This window comes from Mobula birostris, chromosome 5 (assembly GCF_030028105.1).
Source record: "Mobula birostris isolate sMobBir1 chromosome 5, sMobBir1.hap1, whole genome shotgun sequence".
Classification (NCBI taxonomy): domain Eukaryota; kingdom Metazoa; phylum Chordata; class Chondrichthyes; order Myliobatiformes; family Myliobatidae; genus Mobula; species Mobula birostris.
Window position 1 is genome coordinate 142273670 of NC_092374.1, and position 23261 is coordinate 142296930.

Here is a 23261-nt window from a genome sequence, read left to right on the forward strand (position 1 = left end):
TTTCCAGCATCTGCAGAATTCCTGTTGTTTGCATTTAAATTCACTACTGCGAAGCCTCTTCCGGTGATGCCTACACCAAAGAAGTTTAGATCCTCTCTTCGACGGGAGTTCAGTGAAACCATCTCTCACCGCTCCCCATCTGTAATTTCTTCGGCTCTTCAACTTTTCGACCACACTTTGACTCAGACTCGCTATCACAGCCATATATCCTTTCTTGGAACGTGCCTCCGTCGCCAACTTACTCCAGTTGGTTTAGGATTCGTTTCCAAGCCTCTCAATTTGGACCTTCTGAGGATCCCAGATACTCACATTTTATTGACTCTGCCTCTCGCCGTTTCTCCCATCAAGCTCTGAAGGCGACTCTCTCCGCCATGAGGAGGTACTTGGTGTCCTTATCCCAGACCCTTCCACACCTTCGGGACACTTTCTTCGCCGTCTGTAATGGACCTGCCCGTTATTTCATCCTCCGTTGGATCCATGCCTGCAGTCGCTGTTTTTTTGACTTTGTCATGTTAGGCAAAGATCGCAAGATCCTACATCTACGGACTCCAGAGCCTGCCGGCCCCGACGCTAGCAGGCATGAACTTCAGATTGCAGCCCCTGCCACTGATCTCGGCGGCTCCAACACCTCAGGGCATATTCAAAACCCGGACTCCAGCAACGACCATGGACACTTTCACAGCGATTGCGCAACCACCAACTGCGACTCCAGGCCGGGTCTTTATGTGCTGCTGTTGTGACTCCCGTCTCCCCTTCCCCCACCACCACTCCACAGCCCCGTCTTCCTCAGATCCCACCGTCAACTCCTGGGCCCTCGGAGGCTCCATCTTCCTCTCACCCCAACCCTCCCCTCTCCATTGACACCCCCAGCCTCCCCCCTCCCCCCTCCCCCCTCTGATCCCAGCTCTCATCCGTGCCGGGTCTTTACCATCCCCTCCGACCTTCAACTGTTGGAGGCAGAACGCTCTGTTCTCAGTAAGGGCCTCACGTTTGTCCCCCTTCGCCCACACTTCAGCGAGTTCCGTGTTCGCCACGGTGCGGAACTTTTCTTCCGCCGTCTCTGTCTCCGAGCCTACTTCTTCGGCGAGGACTCTTCCACCCCCACCGATGACCCCTTCTCCCGTCTTCAACCCTCCTCTTCTTCATGGACACCCCGCTCTGGTCTTCTGCCTGCTCTGGATCTCTTTATCGCTAATTGCTGACGGGACATCAACCGTCTCAACTTCACCGCACCTTGTCCCCATTCCAACCTCACTCCTTCCGAACGCTCTGCTCTCCACTCCCTCCGCACTAATCCTAACCTTATTATTAAACCCGCCGATAAGGGGGTGCTGTTGTAGTCTGGCGTTATAAACCACCCCCTCCCCCCCTCCCCCCTCCCCCCCCCTTGTCTTTCTTCCCGGACCTCCTGTCCCATGATCCTCTCGTATCCCCTTTTGCCAATCACCTGTCCAGCTCTTGGCTCCATCCCTCCCCCTCCTGTCTTCTCCTATCATTTTGGATCTCCCCCTCCCCCTCCAACTTTCATATCCCTTACTCACTCTTCCTTCAGTTAGTCCTGACGAAGGGTCTCGGCCTGAAACTTCAACTGCACCTCTTCCTACAGATGCTGCCTGGCCTGCTGCGTTCACCAGCAACTTTGATGTGTGTTGCTTGAATTTCCAGCATCTGCAGAATTCCTGTTGTTTGGATTTCTCAGAGATTGGTTCTACCTGCATCGAATGAAGCCAGAGGTCGAATAGTACAGTAAGTCGTGCATTCAGTGTATACAGAAGAAGGCACTTCCTACAAGGGCTGCTTTGTTGTCCCACTAGAAAAGTGTGGGGCCACTTGACCTGGTGTGTATGGATTTCCTGTCAATAGAGCCAGATGCCAGCAACGTGGAAAATGTCTTGGTCATTACGGATCACTACATCAGATATGCGTAAGTGTTCCTTCCTAAGTATCAGAGCGTGTCCACTGTGGCCAAAGTGTTATGAGAGAAGTATTTAATATATTATGGCCTCCTCAGCCAGAGAGGTTCAGTTAGACCTTGCTAGACATGCTCAGAACCTTGGAGATCATCAAAAAAAAAAACAAGTAGAGTCAGCATATTGGATAACTGGTCCACTGCTATAACTGTACACAGAGTGAAGCAACCGGGTACTCGCTATATCATCTGATGTTTGGACACACGCGAGGTTGGCTGTTGACTTCTGCTTTGGGAATGGCAAGGAAGACCTACCACCAAAAACTTATCTGAAGTATGTATCTGACAGCAGAAGGGACTTGAAAATGGCTTATGAATTAGCTGAGGTCTTGGCTACCAAACAGAATCAAGGAAATAAGAGGAGGCATGATCAAAAGGTTAGGTTCTCCCAATTCATGCCTGGAGACTGAATCCTCATAAAGAATTTGGGGACACCTGGGAAGCATAAGTTGGCTGACCTTTGGGCAGCTGCACCCTAAGTAGCAGAGAGTCAGTTGCCAAACATACCAGTTTTCTGGGTGAAACCAGAGGATGGGAATGGGCCTGTCAAGATTCTCCATCAGAACCACCTTCTACCTCTAGGACAAGAGGTGTGTATTGACCCAGTGCCTGAGCTGGACCCCTCACCTAGTAAGAGGACTCTGCGGCGATATGGGGAGACCGGAAGAGCGGCAGCAGGAAGGATTAGACAGGCCCCCACTCATGAGTGGGATACGGGCTCGGGTTTGGGGAAATAGGGGTGTGGTATACGCTGCCTTTCACTACCCTCCCACTAGCTGAGGAAGAGATTGCCAGCCCTTCTCACGCTGAAGCAGGTGAAATGGGGAGGACTGGCAGTGGACAGGCAGGCTTGCAGCTGGACTATGAAATGGGGCTGGGCCCTGAAGTGACGGGGAATGAGGCTGAGTTCAGCCAAGTAGCAGAGGGATCCGAGTTGCAGGAAGGCACGAGTGATAGACTGGGGAAGGCCTCGCCATGAGGACCAGAAGTATCCCAAGGAGCATCTGAAACTGCAGAAGTAGGTGATGGGATAAGGAGGCCTCAAACAGTCAGGAGACCCTCAGATAGCCTGGCCTATGTAGCACCAGGGGAACAGAGTGTTGTGACTATCCCCCTAGTGAGATGTGCCACTGCCATTTCCAAATGGATTGAAGGTTCTGAAGTCACAAAATTCCTTTGAAAATGGTGCTATTAATGACGGGATGACAAATTATTTCAAAGTCATGAGGACATGGCTATTTGTGGTGGGGGAAGAGTGTAATGCCCTGGTTCACATCTTTACTGTTATGCCATAGGTATTTCATTTAGCAGTTCTGACAAAGCAGTCTGTTCTCATTTCAGCCTGTGTGGGTTATTGTTGAAGAAAATGGACGATGAGAAATGTGTGCCATCATATTAGGATGGTGGAACTGGGGGGAAGGTTTTTTTTTTGGTGAGGGATGCTAAAGTTGGTCTTGGGGCTTTTGTTCGGCTGGGGTGGAGATGAAGAGAGAAGACACTGGGGAGAACTGGTCATAGGATACAGCCTGTTGAGCTACATTCAGAAGGTGGTGTGTGCTTTGGAAGGGCCCAGCACGTGAGTGACAGATTTGCACATTTGACTGTTTAATTATAATGGACCTTTTTCTTTTTGTTTTTCTTTACTAATCCTTTAGTTAAGGTTCATAAATATAATTCCTTTAATCGTATGCAGTGCACTGTCTGTGATTTCATGGCACTAATTTGTAACAGAGTAACAAATTACACAGCATCCACACAAGCCGGAGTTTGGGGTGGGGGAGCTATCTCAATCTCACGAGTTTGGCAGACCGGAGTGTGTCTTCCCTGAACTTACACAGCCAAGGAAACCAGGGGGTTTCAGATGAAAGATTAAACTATTGAACAATAGTTCATTCCCTATATGAAGAAATGTAATGGCAAATGCTTTGAAAGGCTTTTCGAAGCCAATCCCATTCAATAAACGAGGCCAAGTTTTATTAACCCATTTGGGGTGATAGGTCCAGGTGCAGCATAGATTCAGTAGCATTGCAATCTGAACACCCACTAGCTTCTGATTTCCATCCACAGGGGCAAAAGATAGGGTCAATCTGAAAATGATTGCTTTGAAAATCTTGGCAAAATATGACCTTGCTGGAGTTTAAATATATGTTTAATGTAAGTAAAGGTTACTCTGCCAAAAGGCTGCAACTTGAACAAGCTTTAACATGATAAGCATTAAATGAACTAACAGGGCAAATATCCAACAAAAACAAAGTTGGAAGTGATTTTTTAAAATCAAAATACATATATTTCACCATAATTAAGTCTGAGATTCGTTATCATGCGGGCATACTCAATAAATAGGATAATAATCATAATAGAATCAATGAAAGACCGCCCAACTAGGGTGCCAAACAGAGTGCAGAAGATGGCAAACTGTAAAAATGCAAAAAGTAGAAATAATAATAAAAGTAATAAATAAATAAGAAATAAATATTGAGAACATGAGATGAAGAATCCTTGAAAGTGAGTCAATTGGTTGTGGGAACATTTTAATTAGGGGAAAAAATGAAATTGAGTGAAATGATCCCTTTTGGCTCACAAACCTGATGGTTGAAGAGAAGTAACTCTTCCTAAATCTGGTAGTGTGAGTCCTGAGACCCTACCTTTTTCCAGATGGCAGCAGCAAGAAGAGAGGATGTCCTGGATGGTGGGAATCCTTGAATATGGATGTGCTTTACTGCAATATTGTTTCATGTAGATGTAATAAATGTTTACCTGTGATATACGTGGCCATATCCACTATTTTGTGAAGGATTTTCTGTTCAAGGGCATTGGTGTTTCCATACCAGGCTGTGATGCAGCCAGTTAATATACAGTCCACTCCATCTATAGAAGTGTTTCAAAGTTTTACGACCATAAGGTCATAAGATATAGAAGAAGTAGGCCATTTAGCCCATCGAGTCTGCTCTGCCATTCAATAATAGGCTGATCCAATTATTCCAGTCATCCCCACTTCCTTGCCTTTTCCCCACACTCTTTGATGGCCTGGCTAATCAAGAACCTATCTCTTCCTTAAATGCACCCAATGATTTGGCCTCCACAGCGACTCGTGGCAACAAATTCCACAGATTTACCACCCTCTGACTAAAGTAATTTCTCCGCATCTCGGTTTTAAATGGACATCCTTCAATCCAGAAGTCATGCCCCCTTGTCCTAGGCCCCCCTACCATGGGAAATAACTTTGCCATATCTAATCTGTTCAGTCCTTTAAACATTCAGGATGTTTCTATGTGATCCCCCCTCATTCTCCTGAACTCCAGGGAATACAGCCCAAGAGCTGCCAGACGTTCCTCATATGGTAACCCTTTCATACCTGGATTCATTCTCGTGAATCTTCTCTGAACCATCTCCAAAGTCCGTATATCCTTTCTAAAATAAGGAGCCCAAAACTGCACACAATGCTCCAAGTGTGGTCTCACAAGTGCCTTATAGAGCCACAACATTACATCCCTGCTCTTATATTCTATACCTTTATAAATGAATGCCAACATTGCATTCGCCTTCTTCACTACCGACTAAACCTGGATATTAACCTTTAGGGTAGCCTGCACGAGGATTCCCAAGTCCCTTTGATTCTCTGTATTTTGAATTCTCTCCCCATCTAAATAATAGTCTGCCTGTTAATTTTTTTTTCCACCGAAGTGCATGACCATACATTTTCCAACATTTTATATCATTTGCCACTTCTTTGTCCATTCTCCTAAACTTTTTAAATCACCCTGAAGTCTCTTTGTTTCCTCAACACTACCCACTCCTCCACCTATCTTTGTATCATTGGCAAATTTAGCCGCAAATCCATTAATCCCATAGTCATCGTAAAAAGCAACGGTCCCAACACTGATCCCTGTGGACCTCCACTGGTAACCGGCAGACAGCCAGAATAGTATCCCTTTATTCCCATTATCTGTTTTCTGCCGATCATCCAATGCTTCGCCCATGCTAATAACTCCCCTGTAATTCCATGGGCTCTTACCTTACTAAGCAGCCTCATGTGTGGCACCTTGTCATAGGTCTTCTGAAAATCGAAGTACACCACATCGACTGCATCTTCTTTGTCTACCCTGCTTGTAATTTCCTCAAAAAAATGCAGTAGGTTAGTCAGGCAGGATTATCTTTTCAGGAAACCATACTGGCTTTAGCCTATCTTGTCATTCGTCTCCAGGTATTCCTTAATCTCAGACCGAACAATCGATTCCAACAAATTCCCAACCACTGATGTCAGGCTAACAGATCTATAGTTTCCTTTCTGCTGCCTCCCACCCTTCTTAAATAGCGGAGTAACATTTGCAATTTTCCAGTTATCCAGTACAATGCCAAAATCTATCGATTCTTGAAAGATTATTGATAATGCCTCCGCAATCGTTCCAGCTACTTCCTTCAGAACCTGCGGGCGCATTCCATCAGGTCCAGGAGATTTATCCACCCTCAGACCATTAAGCTTCCTGAGCACCTTCTCAATCGTAATTTTCATTGCACATGCTTCACTACCCTGACATTCTTGGATGTCCGGTATACTGCAGATGTCTTCCACTGTGAAGACTGATGCAAAATACGCATTCAGTTCCTCTGCCATTTCTGTGTTTCTCATTACAATATCTCCAGCATCATTTTCTATTTGTCCTATATCTACCCTCAACTCTCTTTGTCCCTTTATATACTTAAAAAAGTTAGTATCTTCTTTGACATTAATCACCAGCTTCCTTTCTTAATTCATCTTTTCTTTCCTAATGACCTTCTCAGTTTCATTCTGCAAATTTTAAAGGCTTCCCAATCCTCTATCTTTGGCTTCCTTGTATGCCCTCTCTTTTGCTTGTACTTTGGCTCTGACTTCACATGTCAACCATTGTAGTGTCCTTCTTCCACTCGAAAATTTCTCCTTATTTGGAATATATCTGTCTTGCTCTTCCCTCATTTTTCACAGAAACTCCAGTCATTGCTACTCTGCTGTCCTTCCTGCTAGTGTCCCTTTCCAGTCAACTTTGGCCAGTTCCCCTCTCATGCCATTGTAATTTCCTTTATTCCAGAGAAATACCGACACATTGGAATTTAGTTTCTCCTTCTCAAATTTCAAAGTGAATTTGATCATATTGCGATCACTGTTCCCTTAGGGTTCCTTAACCTTAAGCTCTCTTATCATCTCCAGATCATTGTACAACGCCTAATCCTGCACAGCCAATCCCCTACTGAGCTCAGCACAAGCTGTTCCAAAAAGCCATTCCTTAGACATTCTACAAATTCTCTTTCTTGAGGTCCAGTAGTGGCCTGGTCTACCCATGTTAAAATCCACTTTCATGTTAAAATCCCCAGTGATTATCACGATTATGGGTCTTCAGAATACTCTGCACTCAATCCGAAACATCCTGTACCTTGGCACCTGGGAGGCAACACACCATGCGGGTATCTCTATCAGGCTGACAGAACCTGCTATCTGATCCTTTCATTACGGAATCCCCTCTGACTACCACATTCCTCATTTTCTTCTCTCCCTTCTGCACCACGGAACCAGGCTCAGTACCTGCAACCTTATCGCAGTGGTTGTCCCCTGTCAGGCGCCCCCCCCCCAAACAGCATCCAAAACGAGATAATGATTACTGAGAGGGATGGCCACAGGAGTGCTCTCTACTATCTGAGCTCTTTCCATCCTTTCTCTGACAGTCACCCACGTATCTAACTCCTGCAGCCTCAGGGTGATTAACTCCCTGTAGCTCCTATCTATCTCCTGCTCACTCTCCCTAATAAGCTGTAGGTCATCCTTAACACGGTCTGTCAGGAGCTGCATCTCCGTGCACCTGGCGCAGATGTGGCCATCTGGGAGATAGGAAGATTCCAAGGATTCCCACATCTGACACCCAGAGCAAGGTAGTAACCCTACAGACATGCTGAATATTCTTTTTTAAAAAAAGGAAAGAAAAAAATGAAATCCACTCACCCATTTACCCCGCCGAAGCCTGAATGAGCCAAAGCCCTACCATTCTGCCTCAGATCACTCCGTCGATAACTGCTCCTTTGATGACTGCTCCACTAGGCAGTGTCTCCCTTTTACGCCTGAGCCTTCCCTGTTGTCTAACTTAAAATTGGTGCTCCGTCTATAGCCACTGATAGTCCACATTAAATAGACAAACGCTCTCAAAGCTCCCTTTTTAAATAATCGCCACCAACCTGTGAGAAATCCCTCTTGATAAAGCTCTGTTGACAACGCTGATAGGCCACGTTTTAGATGTCATGCCAAATCTGTGCTAACTCCAAAGGAAGTAGAGATGCTGCTGTGCTTTCTTCATAATGCACTTATGTGCTGGGCCCAGAACAGGTCCTCTGAAATAATAACACCTAGGAATGTCAAGTATCTAACCCTCTCAACCTCTGATGAGAACTGGCTCAGGGACCACTGGTTTACTTCTTCTGAAATCTATAATCAGTTCCTTTGTCTTGCTGGCATTGAGTAAGAGGTTGTTGTTATGACACCACTCAGCCAGATTTTCAATCTCCCCCCCCCCCCCCACCCCACTGCTGAGTGGCATCAGCAAACTTGAATATGGCATCGGAGCTACGCTTAGCCACAAAATTATAAGTGTAAAGTGAGTAGGGCTGGGGAATATGCACACATCCAGATAAGTTTGTCAAAGTTTTAGTTGCCAAGCCAAAAATTCGAAAACTCCGAAGGAAGTTTTCTTTTTTCATAATTGCAAAGTCAAAGGACAGGTCCTCTGAAATTAAAGCACAGAGGAATTTAAAATTGCTGACCCTTTCCACCTCTGATCCCTCAATGAGGACTGGCTCATGGACCTCCGGTTTCCTCCCCCTGTAGTCAAAAATCAGCTCCTTGGTCTTGCTGACAATGAGCGGGAGGTTGTTGTGGCACCAATTAGCCAGATTTTCAATCTCACTGATATTCTGATAATCACCACCTTTGATTCAGCCTACAACAATGGTTTCATCAGCAAACATAAATATGGCATTAGAGCTGTGCTTAGCCACACAGTCATTAGTGTAAAGTGAGTAGAGCAGGGGGCTAAGCACGCAGCCTTGTGGTGCACCAGTGTTGATGGAGATTGCGGAGGAGATCTTGTTGCCAATCCAAATTGACTGGGGTCTGCAAGTGAGGAAATCCAGGATTTAGTTCCACAAGGAGGTATCGAGGCCAAGGTCTTGGAGCTTATTAATTAGCTGATCCAGGATGAGAGCCACCTAACTGGTAAAATGCCTTCCATACATGCAGATGATAATCTAGTCTTATTCTAAAATCATGGAGAAGCTTCAATATTCATTTATGCAGTGATTGTCAGCCTTTCAAAACAAACACAGAAAACTGAACTTGTTTGCTTACCCTTTTTCCTGCCAATGTATGAGAAGTGGAATGAGCTGTTCTTGAACTCATCGAAATCTGTTCAGTTTCTATGGTTACCCTGATCCTGAATAGTTTATAAAATTGCATGAGAATCTTGGTTAAAAGTCGACCATCTTCTCCTTAGAGACATTTTCATCGGCTAGTATTCTTTTTCTTTGCTGAATCTCAATGAAGTAAAGCAGTGCAATTGCATAAGAAGTTCAACTATTTACTTAAAATGATGTCCCAGAGCCAGTTCAACATCAGACCCATTTGCTGGTAAATCAGTAAGTTAAAAACAAAATTATATATATACATGATTGCTTAGCTGGTGAAATTCAAAAAACACCTAAATTATAAATCTTACCCTACCCATGGTAAAAATGTACACCTTGTTGTATATATAATATTTAAGTAATGTATGAGTAATATATATATATTAGTTGATTTAGCATTCTTGTTGCTTTAATTAATTAAGGGTTATATGTATAACTATATGAATTATATACATCATCATGCCATCAAAAGATACGTGTGCACCTCCCGTGTCTTTTGAATTAATTAAATGTTTTGAAGTAAAAAAAACATAACACCCCACCGCACAATTTTCAGGAAATAGGTCAGCAGAGAAAATTAAAATAAATATGGATGCAAAAGCATCAGAATCTTCTCAGGTTCTTGAGTTTTGCTGCTTAGTCTTTGATAAATTGGTGATACACAGCACTGTAAAATAGAGAATTTTTGTATTCTTCTGACAATTATTTGGTTATAGAATCACTATGCTAATTTAGGAGCTGGTACAAGGTTAAACTTACAACTTGATCAATACTTGTAAGCAGTTTGGAGTGAAAATTGACCTGTAGAGATCAATACTCCAGTTGACAAAATAGTGCAATAAACACATTTGTGTCACCTGGACAATCTTGTATACCTCCGACATACATTTCCTTTGTTTTTTTTTTCTATTCTCCCTATTAGCTTACTTATCCACTTCGATTGAGTGGTCTTCTACCTGAAACATTAACTCTGTTTCTGCATCTTTGCATCCTGGCTTGCTGAGTATTTGCAGTTTTTTTCTGTTTTTATATCAGATTGCAACAATATTTGCAGAATTTTTGTTTGCTTTTTGAGCATTCAAACATTCTTGGCTGTCAGGAATTAGAATTCAGGTAAAATAAATGTGACACAAGATAGTCAAATCTAATGAAATTAATTTTGAGTTGAGAAATATGAAGTTGAAGGGTATTGAATTATTAATTACTGTAATTGCATGTCCCTGGAACAATGAATAATTTAATACATGAATAGATGTGAATTGTTAGAAACCTAAACATGGAGAATGCTACTTGAATGGAAATTAGAAATCATTCAGTGAAGATGGTAGGAGACATTAGAGTGTATTTTTAGATAGCTTTTTTACATGAAGAGTTGTATGAAACTTAACAAAGATAGCTTAAGACCTCAAATTTTAAATTGTTAAGTGCATGGAGAGTTAAGAATAGATTGTAAATTCAGGATGCAATTCAAAACTGTGTTAGACAAAGAATATTAGCACGATGAACATTGAGACATGTAAACGTTAAATATTATTGTAAAACAACACAGAAGAACCACGAAGCTGCAGAATGGTGAAGGATCACAGAAATTCAAAGCTAAGCTAGAAGAACCAGGCAGTCAGAGAATGTTATGGAAGACAAAAGAGAACATGGGCATCTACTTTAGTTTGTTAAAGTTGTACTTCCTCGTATTCTGAATTGGAACCGGAATCAGGATTATTATCACCGGTATGTGACATGAAATTTGATAACTTCGCAGCAGCAGTTCAATACAATACATGATCTAGCAGAGGAAAAGTAATAATAATAGTAAATAAATAATAATAATAAATAAACAAGTAAATCAATTACATATATTGAATAGATTAAAAAAACATGCAAGCACAAAAATACTGTATATTTTAAAAAAAATGTGAAGTATTGTCCAAAAATTCAATGTCCATTTAGGAATCGGATGGCAGAGGGGAAGAAGTTGTTCCTGAATCACTGAGTGTGTGCCTTCAGGCTTCTGTACCTCCTACCTGATAGTAACAGTGAGAAAAGGACATGCTCTGGGTGATGGAGGTCCTTAATAATGGACGATCAACCTGTTACCAATGATTTCTTTCATCAAGTGATTATGGCACATTGAAAGTAACACTGAGAAAATGAATGGATATGTGACTATTCTGAACAAATTGTGATGAATTAAAATGCTATCTAAAATGTAATTTGTAGAGGTGATCAGGCATAGATTGACAAATATGTTGTGCTCTAGTAGTCATGCAACACTGATAACTTCACAACGCGGGACTGAAAATAGGCCGGAGACACAAGAGACTGCAAATTCTGGAATATGGAACAACAATCTGCTGGAGGAAGTTTGCAAAGGTGGTTGGGGAGGAGAAGGGAAAAATTGTTGTTTCATGTCAAAACTCTGTGCTGAAAAATCCTGATGCAGAGTTTCAACCTGAAATGTTAGCAATTCCTTCATCCCCCGTCCCCCACCACTGACGGTGCTCGACCTACTGAGTTCCTCCAGCAGATTGTTTGTTGATTGGAATAAGGTTTAATTTTTTCAGGATTCTAGTGGTGTGCATGTTGTATCTGAAGAAGAGAATAGAGGGCAAGAAAGTAACTTTAATTCAATTCCCAGTTCCCTTTTGAAATTTAAAAATAACTTTCAGAAGGGAACTAGAACTTGAAGGGGAAAATATGCTTACTCTCAGGAAAGAGAAGCTGAGTAGGATTAAATGGATGGGTTATCAAAGCGGTGTCAAGTGCAGTGAAGTTGAGCATGTTGTAATACACACAAATATGATAAGTTGCAGGTACAATGATAAACCTGTTTGCAGCTGCATCATGGGCATGTAGCTTCAGACAACACACAATACAGATTATACTCAAATTATACAAGACAGTGCAAAATAAAACATTGGTGTAAAGAAAAAGACAATGGTGATGCAAGAGGAGCTCCCTAGCATTCCATTGCTGAGGTAGAGTTAAGTTTGTGCAGGCCAGTTCAATTATCTAATATTGCAGGACAAAAGCTGCTGCTGAATCTGATGGTGTGGATCTTCAAGACTCTGTACCTTGTGGCTGATGGAAGTCGAGAAAAGAGGGCACGACCCAGATGTAGGGAATCCTGGATGATAGATGCCACGTTCTCGAGGCAGTATCTCATGTACTGTCAATGGTGGACTGGGCTTTGTCTGCTACGCTCTGCAACCTCTTGTATTCTGATGTATAAGAATTGCTGCACAAGGCCATGATGCAACCAGTCAGGATACTTTTCAACAATCCATCTGCAGAAGTGTGTTAGCGTAGTTGATGGCATGCCAAATCTCTTTAAGTTTTGAGCAAAGTAAAGATTCAAGCACATCTTTGTGATTGTATCTATGTGCTGGGCCCAGGACAGGTGAACCAAGAAGTTAACAACTCGAATATCTTGAAGCTACTGACTCTCTCCACCTCTGAACCACAATGACATCTGGCACATGGGTCTTCTGAATTCCACTTTCCGAAGTCAATGAATACTTTCTTGGTGACAGATGTATGATGTGCAATAGCCTTTCTCCTTTCTTTTCCTTAATAGCTTCACACCGTTTTAAAAGCTTCTTCCACAGGCAGTTAATCTGATCAACCATTCTAGTTACCCCTCACCTCCCTCTATTACTCCTGTCACTGCAATGTACTGTAAACACTCTAAACCACTTTATATATTGTTGCTTACATTGTAGTTACATGTTGGTATTGATGTATTTATACACATTTTACTCCATATCCATCCTTTAACCTCCAAGTTTATTTTTATATCATTCTTTATAATAGTTGAATGCTGCATGGAGGGCAAATTCTTCCTGGGTGGGGGGAGGGAACAGGGGGAAGACATGCTGAGCACAGCTGCAGAGATCAGCTGCTAATGCGCCTAGGTACTGTCTGCTGCACAGATCTTCCCCCACTGCTTCCATCAACAGGCCTCTGCTCGAAACATTGCTCCGGTGCCACTAAGAGCACCCAGTAGTCACACTGCTCTGCCAGCATTAGATGGAGGAGGGCCCGCAGGGCTTCTCCCTCCAGTGCCAGGGCAATGTGCACCACTGTCTCAGTGGGACTCCACCCATTGTGCCATGCGTCAGATAAACCTCCAGGCGGCTGATACCGTTGTATCTGGGGAGCTTCAGGCTGGACCTTGAGCCACAAATCGTCGAACCCTTTGGTCTTCCTCTTGCTCTGGCGGCATCTGTCATGGTGCCCATCCTTCCATGGCTGCGGCGTCTTGGGTTCTCCAGCGTGGGTTGCCTACAGAGCCGAGCGATGTGCTCTGCTCTGTCCCCCGGGCTGGGGAGCCTGGGTACACTCACTCCGTCGTGACTCCCTGGGTCCCCTGGGTTGGGGAGCCTTGGTACTCTCACTCCCTCGGGGCTCCCTGGGTCCCCCGGGTTGGGGAGCCTGGGTACACTCACTCGCTCGGGGCTCCCTGGGAAGGCACAATGCTTGGTTCCCAAGTCCTCCCTCCGGGTCTCATCTTCGTGAGTTGTGGCCGGGGGTGTGGAGGAGGGGCATATTGCGCTGTCCCTCATCTTATCCCTGGGTCTTAAGGTGCTCTATCCAATGTCATAGCTTTTCAATCTCGTCGTCAATCTCGCATCCCTCTCCTGACACCAATGTGGCGAGCATTTGGTCCATAATGAAAGACGAGGAAGCTTGTTAACTCAACAACCATTTTATTGTGATAGACACAAAACAGACCAGGCACCCTGACCCAGAGAGTGAACCCAAACAGTCTTATACAGAATGGGGGAGGTGACCATCACACACTCCAGTTACAGTTAGGGTGACCCACAAATACACAAGCAGATAACTGTATAACCCAAGCTAAAATGTAACAATAAATGAACTGGAACTCCCCACCATAATCCCACAAAAGCACTTTAACACAAGGACAATAAACATACCGGTCATTAGAAATGCAGGGGCAGGCTGTTGACCATGCCCCCCCCCCCAGAGCAACACAATATCATTAGAATATGTCATGAAATCTGTTGTTTTGAAGCAACAGTATATTGCAATACATAATAATAAAGAAACTATGTAGTAAGAAGTATATATAAAATAAATTAAATAACTAATGAGTTCATGGGTTCATTGTCCATTCAGAAATCCAATGGCAGTGGGGAAATGTTCCTGAAATGTTGAGTGTGTATCTGCAAACTCCTGTATCTGCTCTTTGCTGATAGCCATGAGAAGAGGGCATATCCTGGTTGACAGGAGTCCTTAATGATGGATGCCACCTTCTTGAGGCATCACCTTTTGAAGGTGTCCTCAATGTTGGTAAAGCTAGTGCCCATGATGGCGCTGGCTGAGTTTACAACTACCTGCAGCTTTTTCCTGTTCCATGCAGTGGCCCTTCCATACTGGATGGTGATATATCCGGTTAGAACTCTCTCCATGATATCTCTGTAGATATTGGTGAGAGTCTTTGGTGAAGTACCAGATCTCCTCAAACTCCTAATGAAATTTAGCTGCTGCTGTGTATTCTTTGTAATTGCATCAACATGTTGAGCCCAGGATTGTCCTTCAGAGATGCTCACATCCAGGAACTTGAGACTGCTCACCCTTTCTACTGTTGATCCCTTGATGAGGACTAGTGTGTGGTCCCTCAACTTCCACTTCTTGAAAACCACAATCAATTCCTTAGTCTTACTGACATTGAGTGAAAGGTTATAGTTACAACACCACTCAACCAGAGGTCTTGCTCCTGTATGCCTCCTCTTCACCATTTGAAATTCTGTCAACAATAGTTGTGTAACATCAGTGATAATATTTATGCAAAATCACAGTGAATTGGATTTAGTTTATTATTGTCATATTTACTGAGGTACAGTGTAAAGTTTGTCTTGCATAACTTTCATACAGATCAATTCATTACACAGTGCATTGAGGTAGTTCAAGGGTAAACAATATCAGAATGGAAAATAAAGTACCAGATCATAATGAGGTAGATTGTGAGGTCAAGAGTCCAACTTATAGTATTAGGGAATCATTCAATATTCCTGTAGCTGTGGGGTACATGCTTCCTTTGAACCTGGTAGCACGTGCTTTCAGATTTTTGTATCTTCTGCCTGATGAAAGAGGGCTAAGGGAGAATGTCTCAGGTTTTGGGGGCGGGGGGGTGGCCTTTGATAATTCTGGCTGCTTTACTGAAGAAACAAGAAATATAGATAGAGTCCATGGAGGGGAGGCTGGTTTCTGTGATGTGCTGAGCTGTGTCCACAGGTCACTACAGTTTAATGCAGACACAGGCAGAATATTTGCCATACCAAGACATAATTTATCAATTGATAGAATTCTTTCTTTGAGGCATCAATTTTAAAAAAAAATTAACACATCATTTATTATCAAGAAAAATTTTGGGGTGGGACGGTAGCACAGTGGTTAGTGTAACACCATTAAAGCACCCAGTGATCTGGTCTCAAATCCTGCTTCTTTCTGTAATGAGTTTGCATGTTCTCCACGTGACTGCATGGGTTTCCTCCCGATGCTCCGGTTTCCTCCCACATTCCAAAGATATCCAGGTTAGTAGTTTAATTGGTCAAATGGATGGTAATTGGTCAGTGTGGACTCATCAGGCGAGTAGGGCCTGTTACTGTGCTCTTTTTCCAAATAACTAAAATAAAAGCTACTTTCTCAAGCTAAGCGGATCATAGCTATGTTTGGGAGGTTCCTAAATAAGCTCCTCCTTATTTATACTGTTAACTTCCTTATCAAAAGCATGCAGGCTCAACTAATCTGCTTCCACTATTGGATAAACCAGTTAGCAATTTTGTAAATATAGCTAATCCAGCTGATCTAATCAAGTCCTGAAGCTGCACGTCTCCCAGCACACCTACCAATTAAATTCTTCTGCTCGAAGGCAAATTAGCCCAAATGGTAATACTAGTCGACCAATAAAACACTTCTAGGTAATGAAGGGAATATGACCTTCTTATCACCTGACTACATTCCTTTCACAAGGGTAGCCTTGTAGAATTGTTTCTATGAAAAGAATAATTAGACTGCTGAGTAGTCAGCAAAAATTCAGAAGCTTGATTTTCAATGTTAATTCAAAATCCAATAACATTTTTCTTAAACATAACTGTATCTAAAATAAAGTGGTCTGTCTTCTGAGTACATTTTCAATATAAATCTAATTAACTAATAACATTCAAGTCAGAAAATGTATTACAATCAGAAGTCACAACAGGGTAATTTAAAATTTCAGCCTTTCTTGATATGGGAAAAGAGTTACTTTCAGTTGCTTTATTTATTTATTTAGAGATACAGCACAGTAACAGGTCCTTTCAGTCCTAACGAGCTTAATTACACCCATGTGATTAATTGACTCACTAACCCATATGTCTTCAGAATGTGGGAGGAAACTGTAGCATCTGGAAGAAACCCACAACGTGCAAACTCTGTATAGATGGTAGTGGGATTTGTACCCAGGTTGCTGGATTTGTAATACTGTTGTGCTGACCACTAGCCTACTGTGTTGCCCCAACGTTTTTCATTTTGCTTTCTCTTCATCTGTTTTAAAAGATCCCCTTTCAGCACGTACTAACCACCCACAGTTGTTCACTGAAGTGCTGTTCATATTTTACTGTGAAGGTAAGGGGAAAAAGCAAAATAACATGACTGAAGAAATATCAGAAATAAGCAAATACTCTTGAGTGAATAACATAGGCAAGGTTTGAAAGATCAAAGAATTCAAGGCAATTGGAAACTAGTGTAAAAGAGAAGTTGAGACCGAGGCCAGGTTAAGCAGAACAACATTGAATTATGGGAAGTGTTGGGAAGTCAAGTGACCTATTCGTGCTCCTGCTTTCTTATCATCTTGTGAATGCAGCAATGTTAATGTTTAATATCACAGTGGAAAGAAAAATTGGAAAAGGTGTTAAGCAAATACACGGGTAGGGAAAGAAGAGAAAAGGAAGAAAAGAATATATTTTATTTGGATAGATTAAATGATGAAATAATGATTTTTGTAGAATGGGTTATAATCTTGCATCTTTTAAAACAAATTTCAAAAGCCAGTGAGCACAGTAGTATGTTATCCCTAAATATCAGTATGTATATCTTGCATTTCTGTAATTTTTCTATGACTGTCACACTACCTCAGTTCAGCTAATTCAGCACAGACCAGAATTAGATTTTGTATCTCCCTGGTTCAACTATTAATATTATGATAATTTGAGCCATAAAAAGAAAGACATATGGTTCCATAATACAGACTTCAATCTATGTATATCTAAGCTACTTCCACTATTGCATTAGCGAGACACCTGTTTTCTGAATGTAGCCAATGTACACATTGAGTGATCAAATATACTGTATGCTTACCTGGGCTGGATATGCAGTGAAATTTAAGAATCAAATGTTCTTTATATGTCACTTTCATTGCTACAGATCCCAGCATCTACAGTCACTTGTGTCACCATTGAGTAAAAGTTGACCAGTATGTCTTTAGGAACCAGGTGGTTTTTAAAGGATAGTTTAAGAACAAGCTATCGACTGAAGGAAATTAGTTGTCTCTGGACCCCTCTAGTCTGTCAGTTTACAAGATTTGCAAATAGGTGAAGCACGAGCACTTTCTGAGCATTTGCAAATAAAAATATTCAAATTGTTATGGGTTTTAAAATCAGTTTCCTAAAACTGTTGTTCAGTGAATGCAGTATTAGAAGTAGTTTAGATTCATATAGATTAAGATTATTTTTATGTTACCATTTGCTCTTCCCTTTTTGTAGATTGTAATTTTTAAATATGGACCCGGCAAATGCAGGATATATTCTCAGGTCTCTTTCGAATTAACTGATCTGAGGCAATGTCTTTGAATAGAAATGTGTCAACAGATAATTTTGAAGAGTCTAAATAAACTAAAATTTAACAGTCCAGTAGCATGAAAATGATCAATGTATATGGCCTATATATCAACTCTGTCTTCTTATATTAGTACATGGTACAATCTCTGTTGCTTTTGCAGAGATAAATGCCTGCTGTTCAATTCTTGTATTAATGGCTAGATGCATTCAGCTTTCATCAATGTGTTTTACTGAGCTTAAAAACTCATGATAATTGCTCTATGTGCATCTTCACAGGCAAATACTTTGAATATTTGTGCATTTGGCAGCATGATCCTAAGTAAGTTTGAGGTGACTAAGGGGAGAGTAATAATGAGGCGGAGTGTTCTTATCAGAGGCTCTATTTCTTTTCCCTCTTGCTATCATTCCTCTCATCACTACATTGAGATTATCTAAGTAATGAACTGCCATTAAGTCATTGTGTAACACATACAAGGTAAACTCCCTTTGAGGGGAAAGTGTCTGATGGGAGCCTGCTTTACTTTTGTGAGCTGCAAACATTTCAAGTGATCATAATAGACATGAGTGAGTAAGTAAATGCCAACGTAATTCTCCTCTTGCTTATTATCCAAAATCCAAAAAAGGTGATGGTCCGAGTGAAGCTGGAAGAGGAGCAGGAGGATAGTTCAAATTTATCACCATCACAGGATTATTTTCACTCAAAGCCATGGAATTGAGTGTATGTGAAGTAGTTGGAAAATATCAATTTTGGTCACCAGAAAGCTCTAAGACCAAATGTCTGCCATTCTGTCTGGTGGTCTTATCTCCTACAGATTTAAGTTGTTACTCAGTTCAATGATTGCATCTTGTTCTCTGTCTTTCTCTTGTACAGAGCACTCTTTTATAAAGCAGGCAAGAACTCCCAGAAGGCTAAAAATAATCACCAGTGATGAGCAGATAGATGGAGAACATGTATTGATGGTGATTATGTTACATACTTCTGCAGCTACCATTAGACATTTCATCAATGACCTGTTGTCCATCGGAGTCAGAAGTGCTGATCTTCACCAAGTAATACTTACTGGCAGCTACTTGGCAAATGGATCAGTTTGTACCCAGACCCAGTGAAGACCAGACAGCAATCAGAAATAAGTGTCAAATTATACTTCACAAAAGTGTCAGGCCATAAGTATCCATAATAGATACCACCTACCCTTGACATTCAAAAATATTGTGTTCATCAAGAGCTTTCAATCAATTTTGATTAAATCACTTAATCAAGAATGTGGGCATTGAAATCATTGTCAAACCATTTTATCAACAGGTAATTCGCGGTTGAAAGGAATATTCTTGGACAGTGACCATGATGGTTTTACTCTACTGTAAGTGTGAAGTTTATGACATAGGTTGAAGACATGACTGATATTCACAAAGAATGAGGCAGTGTTCTATGTGGAAAATTATTAACTCATCCGTGAAGTGAAGACAACACAACCAGGTACTTCAGGAGGTTTTTGGAGGCTTTGCACCATGAAATAGCTTTATATTCCTGTATTTTATGGAAAAGAGATTCCAAAGTATCTTTTCTTCCAATACCTTATCTCCTAAAGTTATAAACTGGGAAATACATGCAAATTGTTCTTGTCCTCTTCTGATTCTGTATTTTCTTCTTCATCCAAGGTAAGAACAAATCCTAAGGTGATCAAAATAACATTATTTTTCCATATTGATGCCAATTATTTAATGATGGTAATCATCAGGAAAAGAGACAGTACTTCTCATAGATGACGATGACTGGGAAAATCAATTAAATAGACTTTGAGGAAGTGGATAAATAAGGAAGTTTCTACACTTACAAGGTTAGTGGGTATGAGGGATAATTCGTTGGAATATTTTTCATTGGGCAAAGTGAGGGATTGTAACATTGTGGACAGCAGTAAGTCAGTAAGTAATCAATCCTGTCCTCGTGACCATTAATTTTCTTTCCTGTGCAACATCTTTTGCTGCTGGTATCAAGGTCCACATCCAGTTGATAGAAGCAACATGCTTCCTCCCTTTTTCTTGTGTCTTTAGTCCTCCTGCAGACATTAAATGGGACAGATTAGTGGAGCTGCAGGAGGTGTGGCTTTCTCAGCCCCAACAATTGGATTTCAATTTTCCTCCTGGTCATAAGACCATAAGATATAGGAGCAGAACTAGGACATTTGGCCCTTCGAGTCTGCTCTGCCACTTTATTGTGGCTGTCCAATTTTCCTCTCAGTCCCAGTCTCCTGACTTCGCCCATATCCCTTCAGGCCCTGACAAAACAAGAATCTATCAACCTCTGATTTCAGTATACCAAAAGAGTTGGCCTCCACAGCTGCCTGTGGCAAAGAATTCTACAGATTCACCACTCTCTGGCTAAAGAAATTTTTCTTCCTCTCCATTCTGGAAAGGTGCCACTCTATTCTGAGGCTGTGTGCTCAGGTATTAGATCCTTCCACCATAGGAATCATCCTCTGCATATCCATTCTATCAAGGCCTTTCACCATTCGATATGTTTCAATAATGTCACCTCTCATACTTCTGAATTTTAATGAATACCTGCCCAGAACCATTATATGGAAAAAACATATGAAAAATCATTCAATCCTGGAATCAAGTTAGTGAATCTCCTTTGAACCTTCTCCAGATTCAGCACATCCTTTCTAAGATAAGGGGCCTAACTCTACTCGCAATACTCCAAGCAAGAGCTCACCAGTGCTTTCTAAAGTTTCAACATCATATCCTTGCTTTTATGTTCCAGTCCTCTTGAAGTGAATGTAACATTGCATTTACCTTCCTGAACACAGACTCAACCTGCAAATTAACCTTTAGGGAATCTTGCACAAGGCCTCCTAAGTCCCTCTGCATCTTTGTTTTTTGTATTGTCTTTCCATTTAGAAAACAGTCAATCTTTTCATTTCTTCCACCAAAGTGCATGACCATTCATTTCCCAACACTGTATTCCACCTGCCATTTCTTTGCCCATTCTCCTAATCTCTCTAAATCCTCCTATAGTCTCTCTGCTTCCTCAAAACTACTTGCACCTCCACCTATCTTCACATCGTCTGTAAACTTTTCAACAAAGCCATCAATTCCATCATCCAAATCATTGGCAGATAATGTAAAAAAATTGGTCCCAACACAGACCCCTGTGGAATACTACTAGTCATAAGCAGCCAGCCAGAAAAGGGTCCCTTTATTCCACCTGTTTGTCTCCTGCCAATCAGCCAATGCTTTATCGATGCTATAATCTTTCCTGTAATACTCTGGGCTCTTAGCTTGTTAAGCAGTCTTATGTGTGGCATTTGTCAAAGGCATTCTGAAAATTCAAATGCACCACAACAGCCAATTCCAGAATCTACTGATTCTTGAAAGATCATTACTAAAGTCTTCACAATCTCTTCAGCCACCTCTTTCAGAGCCCTGGGGTGTACACCATTTGATCCAGGTGACCTATCTACCTTCAGACCTTTCCATTTCCCAAAAAGCTTCTCTCTAGTTATGGTTGCTTCACACACTTTATAACCCTGACTGCTGGAAATTCCACCATACTGCTAGTGCCTTCCACAGAGAAAATGATGGAAAATACTTATTCAGTTCATCCATTATTTCATTGCCTCCCATAACTACCTCTCCAATATCATTTCCCAGCGGTCTGATATCCACCCTTGTTCCTCTTTTACACATTATGTATCTGAAAGAAACATTTTGTGTCCTCTTTAACATTAGCTTACTTTCATATTCACGTTGGATTTGACTTCTCTTGTTGGTCATTGCTGTGTCATCTTTCCTTTAGAATACTTCTTCCTCTTTTGGATGTATATATACTGTGCCTTCCGAATTGCTTCCAAAAATTGAAGCCATTGCTGTTCTTTCGTCATCCCTGCCTTGTTTTTTTTTTCCCAATCAGTTCTGACCAATTCCTCTCTCATGGCTCTGGAATTCCTTTTACTCCACTGTAATACCAAAACATCTGACTTTAGCTTCTCATTCTCATTTCAAGGTGAATTTGATCATATTATGATCACTAGCCCCAAAGAGTTTTTTTACCTTAAGCTCTCTAATCAATTCTGGTTCATTGCACAACACCCAATTTAGAAAAGTTGATCTCTTGTGGCTGATCTAAAAAGCCATCTCGGAGGCACTCTAGTAATTCTCCCTCCTGTAATTCAGCACCAACCTGATTTTCCCAATCTACCTACATATTGAAGACCCCCATGACAATTGTAACATTGCCCTTTTGGCATGTATTTTCTATCTCCCATTGTAATTTGTAGGCCACATCCTTACTACTGTTTGGGAGTCTGTATATGACTCCCATTCGAGTCTTTTTACACTTGCAGTTCCTTAGCTCTATCCATAATGACACAATGATTCAACACCTTCCAACCCTATGTAATTGCTTTCTAATGATTTGATTTCATTTTTCACCAGCAGAGCGGCATCATACCCTCTGCCTTCCTGCCCATCCTTTTGATACAATGTCTATCCTTGGACATTAGGCTCCCAGCTACAATCTTTCAGCCATGGTTCAATGATACTTATAACATTATACATGCCAATTTCCAACTGTGTTGCAAGTTCATCTACCTTGTTCCATATTCTGTACACATTCAGAGGCAACATATTCAGTCCTGCATTCACCCTTTTCGATTTTGCCCACCTTTTACGTTGCAACTCATCCTGTTGACTGCAATTTTGCCCTATCCACAGAATCTTCTCACTACACATTGTCTCTGTTTGTAAACAAGCTCGCTTATCTTCAGTACTGTTATCTGCCTTTCCTAGGATAATTCCAGCATTGAAATATACGCAGCTCAGGACACTAGTCACACCATGCTCAACCTTTTGATTCCTTATTTTGTCTGGGGTCTTACCAACATCTGCCTCCACAACCACTCCACTAAGTGTTCGGGCACTCTGGTTCCCATCTCCCTACAACTCTAGTTTAAACCCCACTGAGTAGCATTAACAAAACGTCCTGCTAGGATATTAGTTCCCTTCCAGTTCAGATGCAAAAAGTCCCT

At 41.7% G+C, this 23261-nt stretch overlaps 1 long non-coding RNA gene across 1 annotated transcript in view; it reads left to right on the plus strand.

Annotated features, from left to right (window-relative positions):
- Positions 1–909: 909 nt before the first annotated feature.
- The window catches only part of LOC140197336 (uncharacterized), a 31730-nt gene continuing 9378 nt past the window's right edge, over positions 910–23261 (plus strand). The window contains exons 1-3 of the long non-coding RNA XR_011885916.1: positions 910–1924; positions 19535–19708; positions 19891–20069. This is a non-coding gene — a long non-coding RNA (uncharacterized lncRNA). The remainder of the gene's footprint in view (positions 1925–19534; positions 19709–19890; positions 20070–23261) is intronic.